The sequence below is a fragment of the Schistocerca nitens genome, chromosome 3, assembly GCF_023898315.1.
Source record: "Schistocerca nitens isolate TAMUIC-IGC-003100 chromosome 3, iqSchNite1.1, whole genome shotgun sequence".
Taxonomy (NCBI): domain Eukaryota; kingdom Metazoa; phylum Arthropoda; class Insecta; order Orthoptera; family Acrididae; genus Schistocerca; species Schistocerca nitens.
In genome coordinates, this window is record NC_064616.1 from 2997836 (window position 1) to 3011302 (window position 13467).

Consider the following 13467-nt stretch of genomic DNA (forward strand, 5'->3'; position numbering starts at 1 on the left):
ACTTAAGTCGGCATTGTGTCTCTTATATTTAATTCCGATGCAATTTCTGTGTTTCATCGTGAATGGGAAGGTGCAAGGGATACAGCAAACCTGCAGAGGTGCATCGGAAAGTAAAACTGATGACACAGGAATCGTTCTAAACATAGTCAGTAGGAAGACTCAGTCTTCCTGTACTTAAGTCGGCATTGTGTCTCTTATATTTAATTCCGATGCGATTTCTGTGTTTCATCGACAATGGGAAGGTCCAACGGATATAGTAAACCGGCAGAGGCGCATCGGAATTTAAAACTGGTGACACAGGAAACGCTCAAAACATTGACGGTACGAAGACTGTTTTCTTGTACTTAAGTCGGCATTGTGTCTCATATATTTAATTTCGATGCAATTTCTGTGTTTCATCGTCAATGGGAAGGTCCAAGGGAAACAGGAAACCTGCAGAGGTGCATCGGAATGTAAAACTGATGACTCAGGAAACGATCAAAACATAGACAGTAGAAAGACTCAGTCTTCCTGTACTTAAGTCGGCATTGTGTCTCTTATATTTAATTCCGATGCAATATCTGTGTTTCATCATCTATGGGAAGGTCCAAGGGATACAGTAAACCTGCAGATTTGCATCGGAATGTAAAACTAGTGACACAGGAAACGCTCAAAACATAGACAGTAGGAAGACTCAGTCTTCCTGTACTTAAGTCGGCATTGTGTCTCTTATATTAAATTCCGATGAAATTTCTGTGTTTCATCGTGAATGGGAAGGTCCAAGGGATATAGTAAACCTGCAGAGGTGCATCGGAATGTAAAACTGGTGACACAGGAAACGCTCAAAACATAGACAGTAGGAAGACTCAGTCTTCCTGTACTTAAGTCGGCATTGTGTCTCTTATATTTATTTCCGATGAAATTTCTGTGTTTCATCGTGAATGGGAAGGTCCAAGGGATATAGTAATCCTGCAGAGGTGCATCGGAAAGTAAAAATGATAACACAGGAAACGCTCAAAGCAAAGACTGTAGGAAGACTCAGTCTTCCTGTACTTAAGTCGGCATTGTGTCTCTTATATTTAATTCCGATGCAATTTCTGTGTTTCATCGTCTATGGGAAGGTCCAAGGGATACAGTAAACCTGCAGATTTGCATCGGAATGTAAAACTAGTGACACAGGAAACGCTCAAAACATAGACAGTAGGAAGACTCAGTCTTCCTGTACTTAAGTCGGCATTGTGTCTCTTATATTTAATTCTGATGAAATTTCTGTGTTTCTTCGTGAATGGGAAGGTCCAAGGGATATAGTAAACCTGCAGAGGTGCATCGCAAAGTAAAACTGATGACACAGGAATCGTTCAAAACATAGACAGTAGGAAGACTTAGTCTTCCTGTACTTAAGTCGGCATTGTGTCTCTTATATTTAATTCCGATGCAATTTCTGTGTTTCATCGCCAATAGGAAGGTCCAAGGAATACAGTAAACCGGCAGAGGTGCATCGGAAAGCAAAACTGATGACACAGGAAAAGCTCAAAAAATAGACAGTAGGAAGGCTTAGTCTTCCTGTACTTAAGTCGGCATTGTGTCTCTTATATTTAAATCCGATGCAATTTCTGTTTTTCATCGTCAATGGGAAGGTCCAAGGGATACAGTAAACCTGCAGACGTGCATCGGAATGTAAAACTGATGACACAGGAATGCTCAAAACATAGACAGTAGGAAGACTCAGTCTTCCTGTACTTAAGTCGGCATTGTGTCTCTTATATTTAATTCCGATGCAATTTCTGTGCTTCATCGTCAATGGGAAGGTCCAAGGGATACAGTAAACCTGCAGAGGTGCATCGGAATGTAAAACTGGTGACACAGGAAACGCTCAAAACATAGACAGTAGGAAGACTCAGTCTTCCTGTACTTAAGTCGGCATTGTGTCTCTTATATTTAATTCCGATGCGATTTCTGTGTTTCATCGACAATGGGAAGGTCCAAGGGATATAGTAAACCGGCAGAGGCGCATCGGAATGTAAAACTGGTGACACAGGAAACGCTCAAAACATTGACCGTACGAAGACTGTTTTCTTGTACTTAAGTCGGCGTTGTGTCTCATATATTTAATTCGATGCAATTTCTGTGTTTCATCGTCAATGGGAAGGTCCAAGGGAAACAGGAAACCTGCAGAGGTGCATCGGAATGTAAAACTGGTGACTCAGGAAACGATCAAAACATAGACAGTAGGAAGACTCAGTCTTCCTGTACTTAAGTCGGCATTGTGTCTCTTATATTTAATTCCGATGCAATTTCTGTGTTTCATCGTCTATGGGAAGGTCCAAGGGATACAGTAAACCTGCAGATTTGCATCTGAATGTAAAACTAGTGACACAGGAAACGCTCAAAACATAGACAGTAGGAAGACTCCGTCTTCCTGTACTTAAGTCGGCATTGTGTCTCTTATATTTAATTCCGATGAAATTTCTGTGTTTCATCGTGAATGGGAAGGTCCAAGGGATATAGTAAACCTGCAGAGGTGCATCGGAATGTAAAACTGGTGACACAGGAAACGCTCAAAACATAGACAGTAGGAAGACTCAGTCTTCCTGTACTTAAGTCGGCATTGTGTCTCTTATATTTATTTCCGATGAAATTTCTGTGTTTCATCGTGAATGGGAAGGTCCAAGGGATATAGTAATCCTGCAGAGGTGCATCGGAAAGTAAAAATGATGACACAGGAAACGCTCAAAACGTAGACAGTAGGAAGACTTAGTCTTCCTGTACTTAAGTCGGCATTGTGTCTCTTATATTTAATTCCGATTCAATTTCTGTGTTTCATTGTCTATGGGAAGGTCCAAGGGATACAGTAAACCTGCAGATTTGCATCGGAATGTAAAACTAGTGACACAGGAAACGCTCAAAACATTGACCGTACGAAGACTGTTTTCTTGTACTTAAGTCGGCATTGTGTCTCTTATATTTAATTTCGATGCAATTTCTGTGTTTCATCGTCAATGGGAAGGACCAAGGGAAACAGGAAACCTGCAGAGGTGCATCGGAATGTAGAACTGGTGACACAGGAAACGCTCAAAACATAGACAGTAGGAAGACTCAGTCTTCCTGTACTTATGTCGGCATTGTGTCTCTTATATTTAACTCCAATGCAATTTCTGTGTTTCATCGTCAATGGGAGGGTCAAATGGATACAGTAAACCTGCAGAGGTGCATCAGAATGTAAAACTGGTGACACAGGAAACGCTCAAAACATAGACAGTAGGAAGACTCAGTCTTCCTGTACTTAAGTCGGAATTGTGTCTCTTATATTTAATTCCGATGCGATTTCTGTGTTTCATCGACAATGGGAAGGTCCAAGGGATATAGTAAACCGGCAGAGGTGCATCGGAATGTAAAACTGGTGACACAGGAAACGCTCAAAACATTGACGGTACGAAGACTGTTTTCTTGTACTTAAGTCGGCATTGTGTCTCTTATATTTAAATTCGATGCAATTTCTGTGTTTCATCGTCAATGGGAAGGACCAAGGGAAACAGGAAACCGGCAGAGGTGCATCGGAATGTAAAACTGGTGACTCTGGAAACGCTCAAAACATATACAGTAGGAAGTCTCAGTCTTCCTGAACTTAAGTCGGTATTGTGTCTCTTATATTTATTTCCGATGGAATCTCTGTGTTTCATCGTGAATGGGAAGCTCCAACGGATATAGTAAACCTGCAGAGGTGCATCGGAAAGTAAAACTGATGACACAGGAAAAGCTCAAAACATAGACAGTAGGAAGGCTTAGTCTTCCTGTACTTAAGTCGGCATTGTGTCTCTTATATTTAAATCCGATGCAATTTCTGTTTTTCATCGTCAATGGGAAGGTCCAAGGGATACAGTAAACCTGCAGACGTGCATCGGAATGTAAAACTGATGACACAGGAATGCTCAAAACATAGACAGTAGGAAGACTCAGTCTTCCTGTACTTAAGTCGGCATTGGGTCTCTTATATTTAATTCCGATGCAATTTCTGTGTTTCATCGTCAATGGGAAGGTCCAAGGGATACAGTAAACCTGCAGAGGTGCATCGGAATGTAAAACTGGTGACACAGGAAACGCTCAAAACATAGACTGTAGGAAGACTCAATCTTCCTGTACTTAAGTCGGCATTGTGTCTCTTATATTTAATTCCGATGCAATTTCTGTGTTTCATCGTCAATGGGAAGGTCCAAGGGATATAGTAAACCTGCAGATTTGCATGGGAATGTTAAACTAGTGACACAGGAAACGCTTAAAACATAGACAGTAGGAAGACTCTGTCTTCCTGTACTTAAGTCGGCATTGTGTCTCTTATATTTAATTCCGATACAATTTCTGTGTTTCATCGTCAATGGGAAGGTCCAAGGGATACAGTAAACCTGCAGAGGTGCATCGGAATGAAAAACTGGTGACCCAGGAAACGATCAAAACATAGACAGTAGGAAGACTCAGTCTTCCCGTACTTAAGTCGGCATTGAGTCTCTTATATTTATTTCCGATGAAATATCTGTGTTTCATCGTGAATGGGAAGGTCCAAGGGATAAAGTAATCCTGCAGAGGTGCATCGGAAAGTAAAAATGATGACACAGGAAACGCTCAAAACATAGACAGTAGGAAGACTTAGTCTTCCTGTACTTAAGTCGGCATTGTGTCTCTTATATTTAATTCCGATGCAATTTCTGTTTTTCATCGTCAATGGGAAGGTCCAAGAGATACAGTAAACTTGCAGAAGTGCGTCTGAATGAAAACTGATGACACAGAAAACGCTCAAAACATAGACAGTAGGAAGACTCAGTCTTCCTGTACTTAAGTCGGCATTGTGTTTCTTATATTTAATTCCGATGCGATTTCTTTATTTCACCGACAATGGGAAGGTCCAAGCGATACAGTAAACCGGCAGAGGTGCATCGGAATGTAAAACTGGTGACACGGGAAACGCTCAAAACATTGACCGTACGAAGACTGTTTTCTTGTACTTAAGTCGGCATTGTGTCTCTGATATTTAATTTCGATGCAATTTCTGTGTTTCATCGTCAATGGGAAGGTCCAAGGAATACAGTAAACCTGCAGAGGTGCATCAGAATGTAAAACTGGTGACACAGGAAACGCTGAAAACATAGACTGTAGGAAGACTCAGTCTTCCTGTACTTAAGTCAGCATTGTGTCTCTTATAATTAATTCCGATGCAATTTCTGTGTTTCATCGTCTATGGGAAGGTCCAAGAGATACAGTAAACCTGCAGATTTGCATCGGAATGTAAAACTAGTGACACAGGAAACGCTCAAAACATAGACAGTAGGAAGACTCAGTCTTCCTGTACTTTAGTCGGCATTGTGTCTCTTATATTTAAATCCGATGCAATTTCTGTTTTTTATCGTCAATGGGAAGGTTCAAGGGATACAGTAAACCTGCAGACGTGCATCGGAATGTAAAACTGATGACACAGGAATGCTCAAAACATAGACAGTTGGAAGACTCAGTCTTCCTGTACTTAAGTCGGCATTGTGTCTCTTATATTTAATTCCGATGCAATTTCTGTGTTTCATCGTCAATGGGAAGGTCCAAGGGATACAGTAAACTTGCAGAAGTGCATCTGAATGAAAACTGATTACACAGAAAACGCTCAAAACATAGACAGTAGGAAGACTCAGTCTTCCTGTAGTTAAGTCGGCATTGTGTTTCTTATATTTAATTCCGATGCGATTTCTTTGTTTCACCGACAATGGGAAGGTCCAAGCGATACAGTAAACCGGCAGAGGTGCATCGGAATGTAAAACTGGTGACACAGGAAACGCTCAAAACATTGACCGTACGAAGACTGTTTTCTTGTACTTAAGTCGGCATTGTGTCTCTTATATTTAATTCCGATGCGATTTCTGTGTTTCATCGTCAATGGGAAGGTCCAAGGGATACAGTAAACCTGCAGAGGTGCATCAGAATGTAAAACTGGTGACACAGGAAACGCTCAAATCATAGACACTAGGAAGACTCAGTCTTCCTGTACTTAAGTCGGCATTGTGTCTCTTATATTTAACTCCAAAGCAATTTCTGTGTTTCATCGTCAATGGGAAGGTCCAGTGGATACAGTAAACCTGCAGAGGTGCATCAGAATGTAAAACTGGTGACACAGGAAACGCTCAAAACATAGACAGTAGGAAGACTCAGTCTTCCTGTACTTAAGTCGGAATTGTGTCTCTTATTTTTAATTCCGATGCGATTTCTGTGTTTCATCGACAATGGGAAGGTCCAAGGGATATAGTAAACCGGCAGAGGTGCATCGGAATGTAAAACTGGTGACACAGGAAACGCTCAAAACATTGACGGTACGAAGACTGTTTTCTTGTACTTAAGTCGGCATTGTGTCTCTTATATTTAATTTCGATGCAATTTCTGTGTTTCATCGTCAATGGGAAGGACCAAGGGAAACAGGAAACCTGCAGAGGTGCATCGGAATGTAAAACTGGTGACTCAGGAAACGCTCAAAACATATACAGTAGGAAGTCTCAGTCTTCCTGTACTTAAGTCGGCATTGTGTCTCTTATATTTATTTCCGATGAAATTTCTGTGTTTCATCGTGAATGGGAAGCTCCAACGGATATAGTAAACCTGCAAAGGTGCATCGGAAAGTAAAACTGATGACACAGGAAAAGCTAAAAACATAGACAGTAGGAAGGCTTAGTCTTCCTGTACTTAAGTCGGCATTGTGTCTCTTATATTTAAATCCGATGCAATTTCTGTTTTTCATCGTCAATGGGAAGGTCCAAGGGATACAGTAAACGTGCAGAGGTGCATCGGAATGTAAAACTGGTGACACAGGAAACGCTCAAAACATAGACAGTAGGAAGACTCAGTCTTCCTGTACTTAAGTCGGCATTGTGTCTCTTATATTTATTTCCGATGCGATTTCTGTGTTTCATCGACAATGGGAAGGTCCAAGGGATATAGTAAACCGACAGAGGCGCATCGGAATGTAAAACTGGTGACACAGGAAACGCTCAAAACATTGACCGTACGAAGACTGTTTTCTTGTACTTAAGTCGGCATTGTGTCTCATATATTTAATTTCGATGCAATTTCTGTGTTTCATCGTCAATGGGAAGGTCCAAGGGAAACAGTAAACCTGCAGATTTGCATCGGAATGTAAAACTAGAGACACAGGAAACGCTCAAAACATAGACAGTAGGAAGACTCAGTCTTCCTGTACTTAAGTCGGCATTGTGTCTCTTATATTTAATTCCGATGCAATTTCTGTGTTTCATCGTCAATGGGAAGGTCCAAGGGATACAGTAAACTTGCAGAAGTGCATCTGAATGAAAACTGATGACACAGAAGACGCTCAAAACATAGACAGTAGGAAGACTCAGTCTTCCTGTACTTAAGTCGGCATTGTGTTTCTTGTATTTAATTCCGATGCGATTTCTGTGTTTCACCGACAATGGGAAGGTCCAAGCGATACAGTAAACCGGCAGAGGTGCATCGGAATGTAAAACTGGTGTTACAGGAAACGCTCAAAACATTGACCGTACGAAGACTGTTTTCTTGTACTTAAGTCGGCATTGTGTCTCTTATATTTAATTTCGATGCAATTTCTGTGTTTCATCGTCAATGGGAAGGTCCAAGGGATACAGTAAACCTGCAGAGGTGCATCAGAATGTAAAACTGGTGACACAGGAAACGCTCAAAACATAGACTGTAGGAAGACTCAGTCTTCCTGTACTTAAGTCAGCATTGTGTCTCTTATATTTAATTCCGATGCAATTTCTGTGTTTCATCGTCTATGGGAAGGTCCAAGGGATACAGTAAACCTGCAGATTTGCATCGGAATGTAAAACTAGTGACACAGGAAACGCTCAAAACATAGACTGTAGGAAGACTCAGTCTTCCGGTACTTAAGTCGGCATTGTGTCTCTTATATTTAATTCCGATGAAATTTCTGTGTTTCATCGTGAATGGGAAGGTCCAAGGGATATAGTAAACCTGCAGAGGTGCATCGCAAAGTAAAACTGATGACACAGGAATCGTTCAAAACATAGACAGTAGGAAGACTTAGTCTTCCTGTACTTAAGTCGGCATTGTGTCTCTTATATTTAATTCCGATGCAATTTCTGTGTTTCTTCGTCAATGGGAAGGTCCAAGGGATACAGTAAACTTGCAGAAGTGCATCTGAATGAAAACTGATGACACAAAAGACGCTCAAAACATAGACAGTAGGAAGACTCAGTCTTCCTGTACTTAAGTCGGCATTGTGTATCTTATATTTAATTCCGATGCGATTTCTGTGTTTCACCGACAATGGGAAGGTCCAAGCGATACAGTAAACCGGCAGAGGTGCATCGGAATGTAAAACTGGTGACACAGGAAACGCTCAAAACATTGACCGTACGAAGACTGTTTTCTTGTACTTAAGTCGGCATTGTGTCTCTTATATTTAATTTCGATGCAATTTCTGTGTTTCATCGTCAATGGGAAGGTCCAAGGGATACAGTAAACCTGCAGAGGTGCATCAGAATGTAAAACTGGTGACACAGGAAACGCTCAAAACATAGACTGTAGGAAGACTCAGTCTTCCTGTACTTAAGTCAGCATTGTGTCTCTTATATTTAATTCCGATGCAATTTCTGTGTTTCATCGTCTATGGGAAGGTCCAAGGGATACAGTAAACCTGCAGATTTGCATCGGAATGTAAAACTAGTGACACAGGAAACGCTCAAAACATTGACAGTAGGAAGACTCAGTCTTCCTGTACTTAAGTCGGCATTGTGTCTCTTATATTTAATTCCGATGAAATTTCTGTGTTTCATCGTGAATGGGAAGGTCCAAGGGATATAGTAAACCTGCAGAGGTGCATCGCAAAGTAAAACTGATGACACAGGAATCGTTCAAAACATAGACAGCAGGAAGACTTAGTCTTCCTGTACTTAAGTCGGCATTGTGTCTCTTATATTTAATTCCGATGCAATTTCTGTGTTTCATCGTCAATGGGAAGGTCCAAGGAATACAGTAAACCTGCAGAGGTGCATCGGAATGTAGAACTGGTGACACAGGAAACGCTCAAAACATAGACAGTAGGAAGACTCAGTCTTCCTGTACTTAAGTCGGCATTGTGTCTCTTATATTTAACTCCAATGCAATTTCTGTGTTTCATCGTCAATGCGAAGGTCCAATGGATACAGTAAACCTGCAGAGGTGCATCAGAATGTAAAACTGGTGACACAGGAAACGCTCAAAACATAGACAGTAGGAAGACTCAGTCTTCCTATACTTAAGTCGGCATTGTGTCCCTTATATTTATTTCCGATGAAATTTCTGTGTTTCATCGTAAATGGGAAGGTCCAAGGGGTATAGTAAACCTGCAGAGGTGCATCGGAAAGTAAAACTGATGACACAGGAAACGCTCAAAACATAGACAGTAGGAAGACTTAGTCTTCCTGTACTTAATTCGGCATAGTGTCTCTTATATTTAATTCCGATGCAATTTCTGTGTTTCATCGTCACTGTGAAGGTCCAAGGGATACAGTAAACCTGTAGAGGTGCATCGGAAAATAAAACTGGTGACACAGGAAACGCTCAAATTATAGACAGTAGGAAGACTCAGTCTTCCTGTACTTAAGTCGGCATTGTGTCTCTTATATATATTTCCGATGAAATTTCTGTGTTTCATCGTGAATGGGAAGCTCCAACGGATATAGTAAACCTGCAGATGTGCATCGTAACGTAAAACTGATGACACAGGAAAAGCTCAAACATAGACAGTAGGAAGGCTTAGTCTTCCTGTACTTAAGTCGGCATTGTGTCTCTTATATTTAAATCCGATGCAATTTCTGTTTTTCATCGTCAATGGGAAGGTCCAAGGGATACAGTAAACCTGCACACGTGCATCGGAATGTAAAACTGATGACACAGGAATGCTCAAAACATAGACAGTAGGAAGACTCAGTCTTCCTGTACTTAAGTCGGCATTGTGTCTCTTATATTTAATTCCGATGCAATTTCTGTGTTTCATCGTCAATGGGAAGGTCCAAGGGATACAGTAAACCTGCAGAGGTGCATCGGAATGTAAAACTGGTGACACAGGAAACGCTCAAAACATAGACTGTAGGAAGACTCAGTCTTCCTGTACTTAAGTCGGCATTGTGTCTCTTATATTTAATTCCGATTCAATTTCTGTGTTTCATCGTCAATGGGAAGGTCCAAGGGATATAGTAAACCTGCAGATTTGCATGGGAATGTTAAACTAGTGACACAGGAAACGTTAAAACATAGACAGTAGGAAGACTCTGTCTTCCTATACTTATGTCGGCATTGTGTCTCTTATATTTAATTCCGATGCAATTTCTGTGTTTCATCGTCAATGGGAAGGTCCAAGGGATACAGTAAACCTGCAGAGGTGCATCGGAATGAAAAACTGGTGACCCAGGAAACGATCAATACATAGACAGTAGGAAGACTCAGTCTTCCTGTACTTAAGTCGGCATTGTGTCTCTTATATTTATTTCCGATGAAATTTCTGTGTTTCATCGTGAATGGGAAGGTCCAAGGGATATAGTAATCCTGCAGAGGTGCATCGGAAAGTAAAAATGATGACACAGGAAACGCTCAAACATAGACAGTAGGAAGACTCAGTCTTCCTGTACTTAAGTCGGCATTGTGTCTCTTATATTTAATTCCGATGCAATTTCTGTTTTTCATCGTCAATGGGAAGGTCCAAGAGATACAGTAAACTTGCAGAAGTGCATCTGAATGAAAACTGATGACACAGAAAACGCTCAAAACATAGACAGTAGGAAGGCTTAGTCTTCCTGTACTTAAGTCGGCATTGTGTCTCTTATATTTAAATCCGATGCAATTTCTGTTTTTCATCGTCAATGGGAAGGTCCAAGGGATACAGTAAACCTGCAGACGTGCATCGGAATGTAAAACTGATGACACAGGAATGCTCAAAACATAGACAGTAGGAAGACTCAGTCTTCCTGTACTTAAGTCGGCATTGGGTCTCTTATATTTAATTCCGATGCAATTTCTGTGTTTCATCGTCAATGGGAAGGTCCAAGGGATACAGTAAACCTGCAGAGGTGCATCGGAATGTAAAACTGGTGACACAGGAAACGCTCAAAACATAGACTGTAGGAAGACTCAATCTTCCTGTACTTAAGTCGGCATTGTGTCTCTTATATTTAATTCCGATGCAATTTCTGTGTTTCATCGTCAATGGGAAGGTCCAAGGGATATAGTAAACCTGCAGATTTGCATGGGAATGTTAAACTAGTGACACAGGAAACGCTTAAAACATAGACAGTAGGAAGACTCTGTCTTCCTGTACTTAAGTCGGCATTGTGTCTCTTATATTTAATTCCGATACAATTTCTGTGTTTCATCGTCAATGGGAAGGTCCAAGGGATACAGTAAACCTGCAGAGGTGCATCGGAATGAAAAACTGGTGACCCAGGAAACGATCAAAACATAGACAGTAGGAAGACTCAGTCTTCCCGTACTTAAGTCGGCATTGAGTCTCTTATATTTATTTCCGATGAAATATCTGTGTTTCATCGTGAATGGGAAGGTCCAAGGGATAAAGTAATCCTGCAGAGGTGCATCGGAAAGTAAAAATGATGACACAGGAAACGCTCAAAACATAGACAGTAGGAAGACTTAGTCTTCCTGTACTTAAGTCGGCATTGTGTCTCTTATATTTAATTCCGATGCAATTTCTGTTTTTCATCGTCAATGGGAAGGTCCAAGAGATACAGTAAACTTGCAGAAGTGCGTCTGAATGAAAACTGATGACACAGAAAACGCTCAAAACATAGACAGTAGGAAGACTCAGTCTTCCTGTACTTAAGTCGGCATTGTGTTTCTTATATTTAATTCCGATGCGATTTCTTTATTTCACCGACAATGGGAAGGTCCAAGCGATACAGTAAACCGGCAGAGGTGCATCGGAATGTAAAACTGGTGACACGGGAAACGCTCAAAACATTGACCGTACGAAGACTGTTTTCTTGTACTTAAGTCGGCATTGTGTCTCTTATATTTAATTTCGATGCAATTTCTGTGTTTCATCGTCAATGGGAAGGTCCAAGGAATACAGTAAACCTGCAGAGGTGCATCAGAATGTAAAACTGGTGACACAGGAAACGCTGAAAACATAGACTGTAGGAAGACTCAGTCTTCCTGTACTTAAGTCAGCATTGTGTCTCTTATATTTAATTCCGATGCAATTTCTGTGTTTCATCGTCTATGGGAAGGTCCAAGAGATACAGTAAACCTGCAGATTTGCATCGGAATGTAAAACTAGTGACACAGGAAACGCTCAAAACATAGACAGTAGGAAGACTCAGTCTTCCTGTACTTTAGTCGGCATTGTGTCTCTTATATTTAAATCCGATGCAATTTCTGTTTTTTATCGTCAATGGGAAGGTTCAAGGGATACAGTAAACCTGCAGACGTGCATCGGAATGTAAAACTGATGACACAGGAATGCTCAAAACATAGACAGTTGGAAGACTCAGTCTTCCTGTACTTAAGTCGGCATTGTGTCTCTTATATTTAATTCCGATGCAATTTCTGTGTTTCATCGTCAATGGGAAGGTCCAAGGGATACAGTAAACTTGCAGAAGTGCATCTGAATGAAAACTGATTACACAGAAAACGCTCAAAACATAGACAGTAGGAAGACTCAGTCTTCCTGTAGTTAAGTCGGCATTGTGTTTCTTATATTTAATTCCGATGCGATTTCTTTGTTTCACCGACAATGGGAAGGTCCAAGCGATACAGTAAACCGGCAGAGGTGCATCGGAATGTAAAACTGGTGACACAGGAAACGCTCAAAACATTGACCGTACGAAGACTGTTTTCTTGTACTTAAGTCGGCATTGTGTCTCTTATATTTAATTCCGATGCGATTTCTGTGTTTCATCGTCAATGGGAAGGTCCAAGGGATACAGTAAACCTGCAGAGGTGCATCAGAATGTAAAACTGGTGACACAGGAAACGCTCAAAACATAGACACTAGGAAGACTCAGTCTTCCTGTACTTAAGTCGGCATTGTGTCTCTTATATTTAACTCCAATGCAATTTCTGTGTTTCATCGTCAATGGGAAGGTCCAGTGGATACAGTAAACCTGCAGAGGTGCATCAGAATGTAAAACTGGTGACACAGGAAACGCTCAAAACATAGACAGTAGGAAGACTCAGTCTTCCTGTACTTAAGTCGGAATTGTGTCTCTTATTTTTAATTCCGATGCGATTTCTGTGTTTCATCGACAATGGGAAGGTCCAAGGGATATAGTAAACCGGCAGAGGTGCATCGGAATGTAAAACTGGTGACACAGGAAACGCTCAAAACATTGACGGTACGAAGACTGTTTTCTTGTACTTAAGTCGGCATTGTGTCTCTTATATTTAATTTCGATGCAATTTCTGTGTTTCATCGTCAATGGGAAGGACCAAGGGAAACAGGAAACCTGC